At 41.5% G+C, this 8,190-nt stretch overlaps 1 pseudogene; it reads left to right on the forward strand.

Moving 5' to 3' along the window:
- Nucleotides 1–700: 700 nt before the first annotated feature.
- Nucleotides 701–1,251, forward strand: LOC103224352 (peptidyl-prolyl cis-trans isomerase A pseudogene; annotated as a pseudogene).
- Nucleotides 1,252–8,190: the final 6,939 nt, after the last annotated feature.

Consider the following 8,190-nt stretch of genomic DNA (forward strand, 5'->3'; position numbering starts at 1 on the left):
TGGACATATATTTTTATTTCTTTTGTATAAATACCTGGGATTATAATTGTTAGATTATAGTTTGATGTATAAATTTGTAAGAAAATGACAAGCAGATTTTCAAATGTAACATTTTTGTGAACAAGGTTTTTTATGTAACAAATCATGTTGCCTCCAAGTAAAGACAGTTTCATTTCTCCCTTTGCAATCACATGCATTTTATTTCTTTTTCTTGCCTTATGGTATTGGCTAGTGTCTCCAGTGCAGTGTTAAACAATAAGTAATAAAAGCAAACTTTCTTGCCTTCTTTCAAGACTTACAGTGAAAGAATTTAATATTTCTTTTAATTATTATTTCTTAAGACAGGATCTTGCTCTGTTGCCCAGGCTGGAGTACAGTGGCACAATCATATATCACCATAACATCAAACTCCTAGGCTCAAGTGATCCTCCTGCCTCAGCCTCCTGAGTAGCTTGAACTACAGGCATATGTCACCACACTTGGCTAATTTTTGTATTTTTTTGGAGAGATGGGAGTCTCTGCATGTTACTCAGGCTGGTCTTGAATCCCTGGCCTTAAGCGATCCTCCTGTGTTGGCCTCCCAAAGTGTTGAGTTTACAAGTATTAGCCACTGTGCCCAGTTTGCATTCAATATTTCATCAATAAGTATAATGGTGGTTTTGCAGACACCACCACCGCCAGGAGCCCAGTACTACCCACGATGGTCTATTCCACTGTGTTCTTTGACATCGCCATCAACAGCCAGTCCTTAGGCCTCATCTCCTTCAAGCTGTTTGCAGGCAAATTTCCAAAAACAACAGAAAACTTTCATGCTCTGAGCACTGTAGAGAAAGGATTTAGTTATAAGGGTTCCTGCTTTCGCCGAATTATTTCAGAGTTTATGTGTCAGGGTGGTGACTTCACACGTCATTATGGCATTGATGGCAAGTCCATCTACGGGGAGAAATTTGATGATGAGAACTTCATCCTGAAGCACACAGGTCCTGGCATCTTGTCCACAGTAAATGCTGGACCGAACACAAATGGTTCCCAGTTTTTCATCTGCACTGCCAAGATTGAGTGGTTGGATGGCACACATGTGGTCTTTGGCAAGGTGAAAGAAGGCATGAATATTGTGGAGGCCATGTAGCGCTCTGGGTCCAGGAATGGCAAGACCAGCAAGAAGATCACCATTGCTGACTGTGGACAACTCTAATAAGTTTGACTTGTGTTTTATCTTAACCAACAGACCAATCCTTCTGTAGCTCAGGAGAGCACCCCTCCACCACATATGCTTCAGTATCCTATAATCTTTGTACTCTCACTGCAGTTCCCTTTGAGTTCTGTCTTTTCCTTATTCCCTTTCTATGCCTAGCTGGATTGCAGAGTTAAGTCTAACTATGAAATAAAAACTAAATAACAAAAAAAGTGCATAATGTTATCTGTAAGTTTTTTATAGACACCCTTTATCAAAGTAAAGCATTTTGTTTCTATTCTATTCTTCCTTTGCAAAGGTTTCTAATTATGAATGGATGTTCTATTTTGTCAAATGCTTTTTCTGCATATATTGAATATAACTATTATAGTTTTCTCTGTTTTTCTTTTATGTGTGAGTTACACTGATTGGTTTCAAGAAGACCTTGAACTAAGCTTTCATTCTTAAGATAAGCTCTACTTGGTAATAATATATTATCCATTTAAGTCATTGCTAAATTTGATGTACTAATATTTTGTTCAGAATTTTTGCATCTGTGTTCATGAGGAGTACTCATCTGTAATTTTTTTATTTCTTTGTTTTATTATCTGTTTTTAAAATTTCTTTGACAGGCTTTGATGTCAATATAATTCTGGCCTCGTGAAGGAAATTTGGGGCAGTTCCCTTCTCCTATATTTTTTAAGAAGTTTGCAGGCTGGGCATGGTGGCTTATGCCTGTAATCCCAGTCTGAGGGAGTCTGAGGCAGGAGGATCTCTTGAGTCCAGGAGCTTGAGACCAGCCTGGTCAACATAGGCAGACTGTCCCTACAAAAAAAATTGAAAATTAGCCAGACATGGTGGCATGCACCTGTAGTCCCAGCTACTCAGAAGGCTGAGGTGGAAGGATTCCTTGAGCCCAGGAGTTTGAGGCTGCAGTGAGTTATGATTGCGCCACTGCACTCCAGCCTGGGCAACAAAGCAATAATCTGTCTCAAAAGAAAGAAAAAGTTTGTGTTATATTTGTATTATTTCAACTGGGCATGGTGGCTCACACCTATAATACCTGCACTTTGGGAGGCCGAGGTGGGAGAATCACTTGAGCTCATGAGTTTGAGACCAGCCTGAGAAACATAGTGAGACCTTGTCTGTACAAAATAATTTTTAAGGCTGGGTGTGGTGGCTTACACCTGTAATCCCAGCACTTTGGGAGGCCGAGGCAGGCGATCACTTGAGGCCAAGAGTTCAAGACCAGCCTAGCCAACATGGCAAAACCCCATCTCTACAAATACAAAAATGCACATAGAAAAATTAATGAGGCATGGTGGTTCACATATGTAATCTCAACTATTTGGGAGGCTGAGGCATGAGAATTGCTTGAACTCGGTAGGCAGAGTTTGCAGTGAGCCGAGACCACATCACTGCATTCCAACCTGGGCAACAGAGCAAGACCCTGTCTCCAAAATAATAATAATAATAATAATAATATTAATAATTTTTTAAAAGTTAGCATGGTGTGGTAGCACATGTCTATAGTACCAGGTACTTGGGAGGCTGAGGCAGGAGGATCCCTTAAGTTCAGGAGTTTGAGGCTGCAGTGAGCTATGATCAGTGCCACTGTACTCCAGCCTGGGCAACAGAGTGAGAACCTGTCTCCATTTAAAAAAAGAAAGATTTATATTATTTCTACCTTAAATATTTGATAGAATTCATCATTGAAACTATCTGAGTCTATTGATCAGCTACTTCTGGATGATGTGGTATGAGAGAAGAAAACATATTCATGGGCTCACTCCTGTGTCTCCTTCTTTGAAGTGGGTTCCCTGCTCAAATGCTGTGTTTTTGAGAGTCCAGCCCTAGAGGTCAGAAACTGTAAGCCCCCTAGAGAGTGGTACTAGCTGAGATTTTGCATTCCCTGAACTAGTATTTATCTCTGTGAGAATGAAATTCTGGTCCTTCCAGAATTTAATAGTGGATTTGGTGGCAAATCAACTACTTGCATGGAAGGCGCCCAAGGTAGTTGATTCAACACCAAGTTACTGGTTGTCCTCCTTGAGGAACAGTGCTGTATTGCCGTATTAGGGGTAGGCACATTGGTCTATGCCACTGAAAGTTTGAATATTCAAAAGAGGCCATAGCTATATTGAACCTGGTAAGAAGTCCATGCTGTTGACCTATACGTAGCTTCCATCTCTGCCACAATAGCGCTTCTTGTGCTGGTTGCAGGGTGGCCAATGACAAAGACTAGCTAACGTCAACTGGCCAAATAATGTTAAATAATTGGTTGCTCAGTCCCTCTTTGCTGGTGGATGTGTGCAAGTGAGGGTTAATGTGTGATACAAAAATCTTTGCACTTTATGCCCACTTTCATATTTCCTCTGCCTCCATATATCTACCTGAGACTTCCTTGTCTTCAGTCTTCTAGTCCTTTTCCTTCCAGCCCCCTTAACAGATAACTAAGGCCATTTTCCACTATCCAGGATTTTTTGTATGTTTTTGTTTCAGGCCACTTCTCCTTTCACACAAAGTGGATGACTCAGTATACTTATAACAGCTCTGCCCATTGAGAATTTCTCTCTCTCCACTTTCAAGGCCAACTCGGATTATACCTATAATACAGTCACTGTTTATAGTCAGCTTGCACACACATACTGAGATCAATCATTGACAAACCAAGCTTATGCTTTTTCTTCCTCCATCAGCTGGTCGTGTGAGACCACTTACGTGGCCATAGGTGTGAGCTGAGAAATAAACACTTGTGCAACTATGGAGAGTGATGTACTGTATACTCATGCCCTCTGGTTATATGTGGGCTTGACCTCGGAACAACCATTATGATGAACAGCAGCTGGGCCTGCTCTAATTTGTGACTTGGTAAGTTCCACCTCTGACATTTCCAGCAAATTTGGGGCCCGAATGACAGAACTGCTTGCACCACAGCCTTGCTTTAGTGGACAGCTTTTTCCTTCTCTGGACCCCACTGAAAGCTAGTGGTATTTCTAGGTGTATAGTGTGTTATCTCATATACCCATAACTGAAAGATGCCTACCACACACTGAGCTTCCTTCTTTGTGATAAGGGATGCAAGATGTGTCTTTTAATTTGGAGGGGATAGTCTGGTGTTCCCCAGACCACTAAATCCATACAAACTACATCAAAGTGAGAGGTCAATAAATCTTCATAGTGTTTATCTTGCATGTGTCTTATGAAGTTTTCTAGAGTACTATCCAGTCAGCATAATGTCACTGATGGGATGAATCAATATGACTTGTAGTGAAATTTCAAGATGATCCAAATATCTTCAGATTATGTTGTGATAAAAGTAAGAGGGTCAGCATAGCCCTGGATCAAAGCTGCAGTTGAATATTATTCACGTCACATGAATGCAAACTATTTCTGATCTTCTTTCTGATTGGAATAGAAAAGAATCCATTTCCCAAATCAATGACCACGTGCCATGTACCCGAAATCTCATTAACCTATTTTATCTTATTTATCTAGCAATAAAACCACATCCAGCACAGTAGCTACAACTGGGGCTATCACTTGTTTGAGCTGTGGTTTTCTGCTATTATTCTCCAGAATCACCCAGTTTCTGCAGGAGCCAGACTGGTGCCACTAAATGAGGGTATGACAGTGAGTAGTGATCACCATCCCTGCATTTTTAGATCTTTAATAGTGACATTAATCTCTGTTATTCCTCTATTCCAGGATGCAATTTTTCTCTATTTGTTGCCTTGGCTGGGGGAAGGGGTGTATGGACGGTTTCCAGAGGTTTCCACTTGGCCTTCTCCACTATAATATGGCTTTCCCCAAGGTCAATGATACGAAGTGGGCTTCCTCTAACCACCAGTATGTCAATCCTAGTTATGCACTTGGAGATACGAGAAATGATCACTGGAGGTGTGGACCCACCGTAGCTGGAATTTACACAGGCATTTATTTGTTACCTGGCCTCGTCAATCTCCAATCTCATGGGGGCAGAAGGAGGACCATGATGACACTGGGTCTCTGGAGATGAATCGAATTAGACAATGTATCCTTTTTTAGGGGCAGCAACTTCTGAATTAAGATGGCCCTCCTGTGCTATCCCAAGTTGAGGTGAGAGAGTGGAGCCTTGTGTCCCTACTGGATCAGTCATTGGGTATTAGCTGCCCTGAAGAGGCCTTATCTCTGAGTATGTTTGCCCAGGATTCCCATCACCACAGCAATTAGTTCCTTATTCCTGAAGGGACATTTGGGCGGTGGATCATGGTACAAGATTGTTTTCTACTACAGGATTGTCCTTAGAAACAATATCTATAAGGGAGTAAAAAAGCATGATTGGGTGGAGGGAGAAGCTGAACTGTGATGCAGTTATAACAGAGTCCTCAGCCAATCCAGGGAGCTCTGGAACTGACATGACCCTTCAGAGTGGTCCTGAACTCTGAGTTGTCCTTGTATTGTTTGTACAGAGTGTGTACTCTTGCTTCAACCAGCATTGAATGCAGACTGCCCGTCACAAAAGGATACAAAGCCGGTTGCCGTGGCGCATGCCTGTAATCACAGAACATCAGGAGGCTGAAGTGAGCAGAGACGATTTGAGGCCAGGAGTTCAAGACCAGCCTGGCCAACATGGTGAAACCCCGTCTCTACTAAAAATATAAAAATAATCTGGCTGTGGTGACACACGCCTGTAGTCCCAGCTACTTGAAATACTGAGGCACCATAATCAGTCGAACCCTGGAGGCAGAGGTTGCACTGAGCTGTGGTGGTGCCACTGCACTCCAGCCTGGGCGACAGAGTGAGACCCTGCCAAAAAAAAAAAAAAAAAAAAAAAAAACCAGAAAAGAAAAAAGAAAGAAAGGAAAAGACAAGAAAAGAAAAGAAAAAAAAAAGAAATAGAAAAAGAAAAAGGGATATATAATCTTAAACCAAGGACAATGCTTAAGGATGGAATCCTTGTGAGCTGCCAACAGCCAATACTTTCAACAGTTGGGAAAATGATTGCCTTAGTCTTAAAGGGAGTCTCTGGGTGGTGTACCACAGTCTCCATAATAGGAATCAGCAGCATATAGACACTAACTGATGCCATGAATATGGATGAGATCTCTAGGGGGAAAATGTGGAGAGTAAAGAGAAGAGCGTCCAGAACCTAACCCTAAATCAAACCAACCCAGTAGAAGTCAGTTAGAGAAGGAAAGCTGGCAAAAAGAGATGGAGAAAGAGCAATCAGCATGCTAGAAGAAAATCCAGGAGAGCAAAGGGTCACTGAAGTCAGAAAAGATAGATAGAATTATCTACCAAGTGGAATAAAACTGAGGAGCTAACAAATAAAAGACAAAAAACATGTCCATTGTTTTGTCAACATGAAGTCCACTGATAATTTTGAGCAAAAATTATTTTAGCAAGTGCAATACACAGAAGCCAGATTACAGAGTGTTGAAGGATGAAATGGAGTTCAGGCAGTGAAGACAGCATACATATTCATAAAACACCCCTTTACTGTACAAGGGAACATAAAAATGTGGGGGGAGGTGGTAGCTGAAGGGAAATAAGGGCTTACAAAGGATTCTAGCTCTTTTTGTTTATTTGTGCTTACTTCTTAATTTGGTATCTATTAGAGTATGTTTGTAGTTGGGGAAAGAGATGAATGATGGTGGAGAAAATAATAAGAGAAGAAATAGGGACAATATTTGGTTGATAGAGCAGCTGGGTCCCAGGACAGAATTGGAAAGGATAGCCTTTGGTAAGCACAAAACTATGAGAAAAGAAGATGGGGAGAGATGTAGGCCAGACTGTTGATTTGATGGTGGAGAATGAAGAAGTTCTCATCTGATGCCTTTTATTTTCTCAATGAAATATAACAGTCTTGGGTAGGTCTCTGTTTTATGCATTGCAGATCTGTCTCTATCCTAAACTATGATGGCTCAAGGCTCTGGTTCTCATCATTACACAGGAAGAGAGAAACAAGGTGTGGCTTTGAAGAGCTGACAGCCTCTTGGCACATGTCACTTCAGTTTTTTGCCTTCTTTCTTTTTACTTCCATTTAGAGTCATGTGTGCCAGCTTTCAGACTGGTAAACAGAGGGTGGGGCTGAAGGTCAAAAGGTGATGAGATCTCAATCTGAACTTACTGGCGTGATCAGCTGTGCTTCCTCATTATAATCAGGAAATCCTGGAGTGACCCATCCACCAAGAGCACATCTGGAGAGAGGGGGCAGGGTGTATGGTAAGGAAGGGAGGGGCTCACCTCCCTTTTCTAGGCTCAAAATGGATCGTCATTTCTTTCATTCTTATCTTTGCATATATTCCTATAAATACACGCACATTCAATCTCTGCAATATTTTGTTTGCCCTTTAAGGCTCTGTAGTTTTTATGATCTCCTTCCCCACTAGAGGAGATTTCACTGAATTTATAGATAAGGTCTGTTGATTCACAGATAGAGCAAAGATAGTCGATATTCTGTCTTATGTCATAAAAGCATACAGATATTAGTGGTAAAACAAAGAAAATAAAGCAAGATATATTTCTTTTTTGTTTTCTGTTTGTTTCTTGAGAAAGGGACTTGCTCTGTCACCCAGGCTGGAGTACAATGGTGTGAACATGGCTCACTGCAGCCTAGGCTTCCTACGCTCAAGAGAGCCTCCTGCCTCAGCCTCCCACCTCAGCCTCCCATGTATCTGGGACCACCACATAGGCTATTTTTTTTTCTTTTTATCTTTTCTTTTTTTTGTAAATTAGAGACACGATCTTACTGTGTTGCCCAGGCTGGTCTCGAACCCCTGGCCTCCGGTGAGTGTCTTGCATTGGCCTCCTAAAGTGCTGGGATTATAGGTGTGAGCCACCACACTCAGACACAAGATACATTTCTTGACATGAAAAAATATTCCCAATATATTGCTCAGCAACAAAAGTAGATTTTTTAAGTGAATATAGGCTGGGTGTGGTGGTTTACACCTGTAATCCCAACCCTTTAGGAGGCTAAGGAGGGAAGACAGCTTGAGGCTAGAAGTTTGTGACCAGCCTGGGCAACATAG

This window comes from Chlorocebus sabaeus, chromosome 20 (genome assembly GCF_047675955.1).
Source record: "Chlorocebus sabaeus isolate Y175 chromosome 20, mChlSab1.0.hap1, whole genome shotgun sequence".
NCBI lineage: Eukaryota > Metazoa > Chordata > Mammalia > Primates > Cercopithecidae > Chlorocebus > Chlorocebus sabaeus.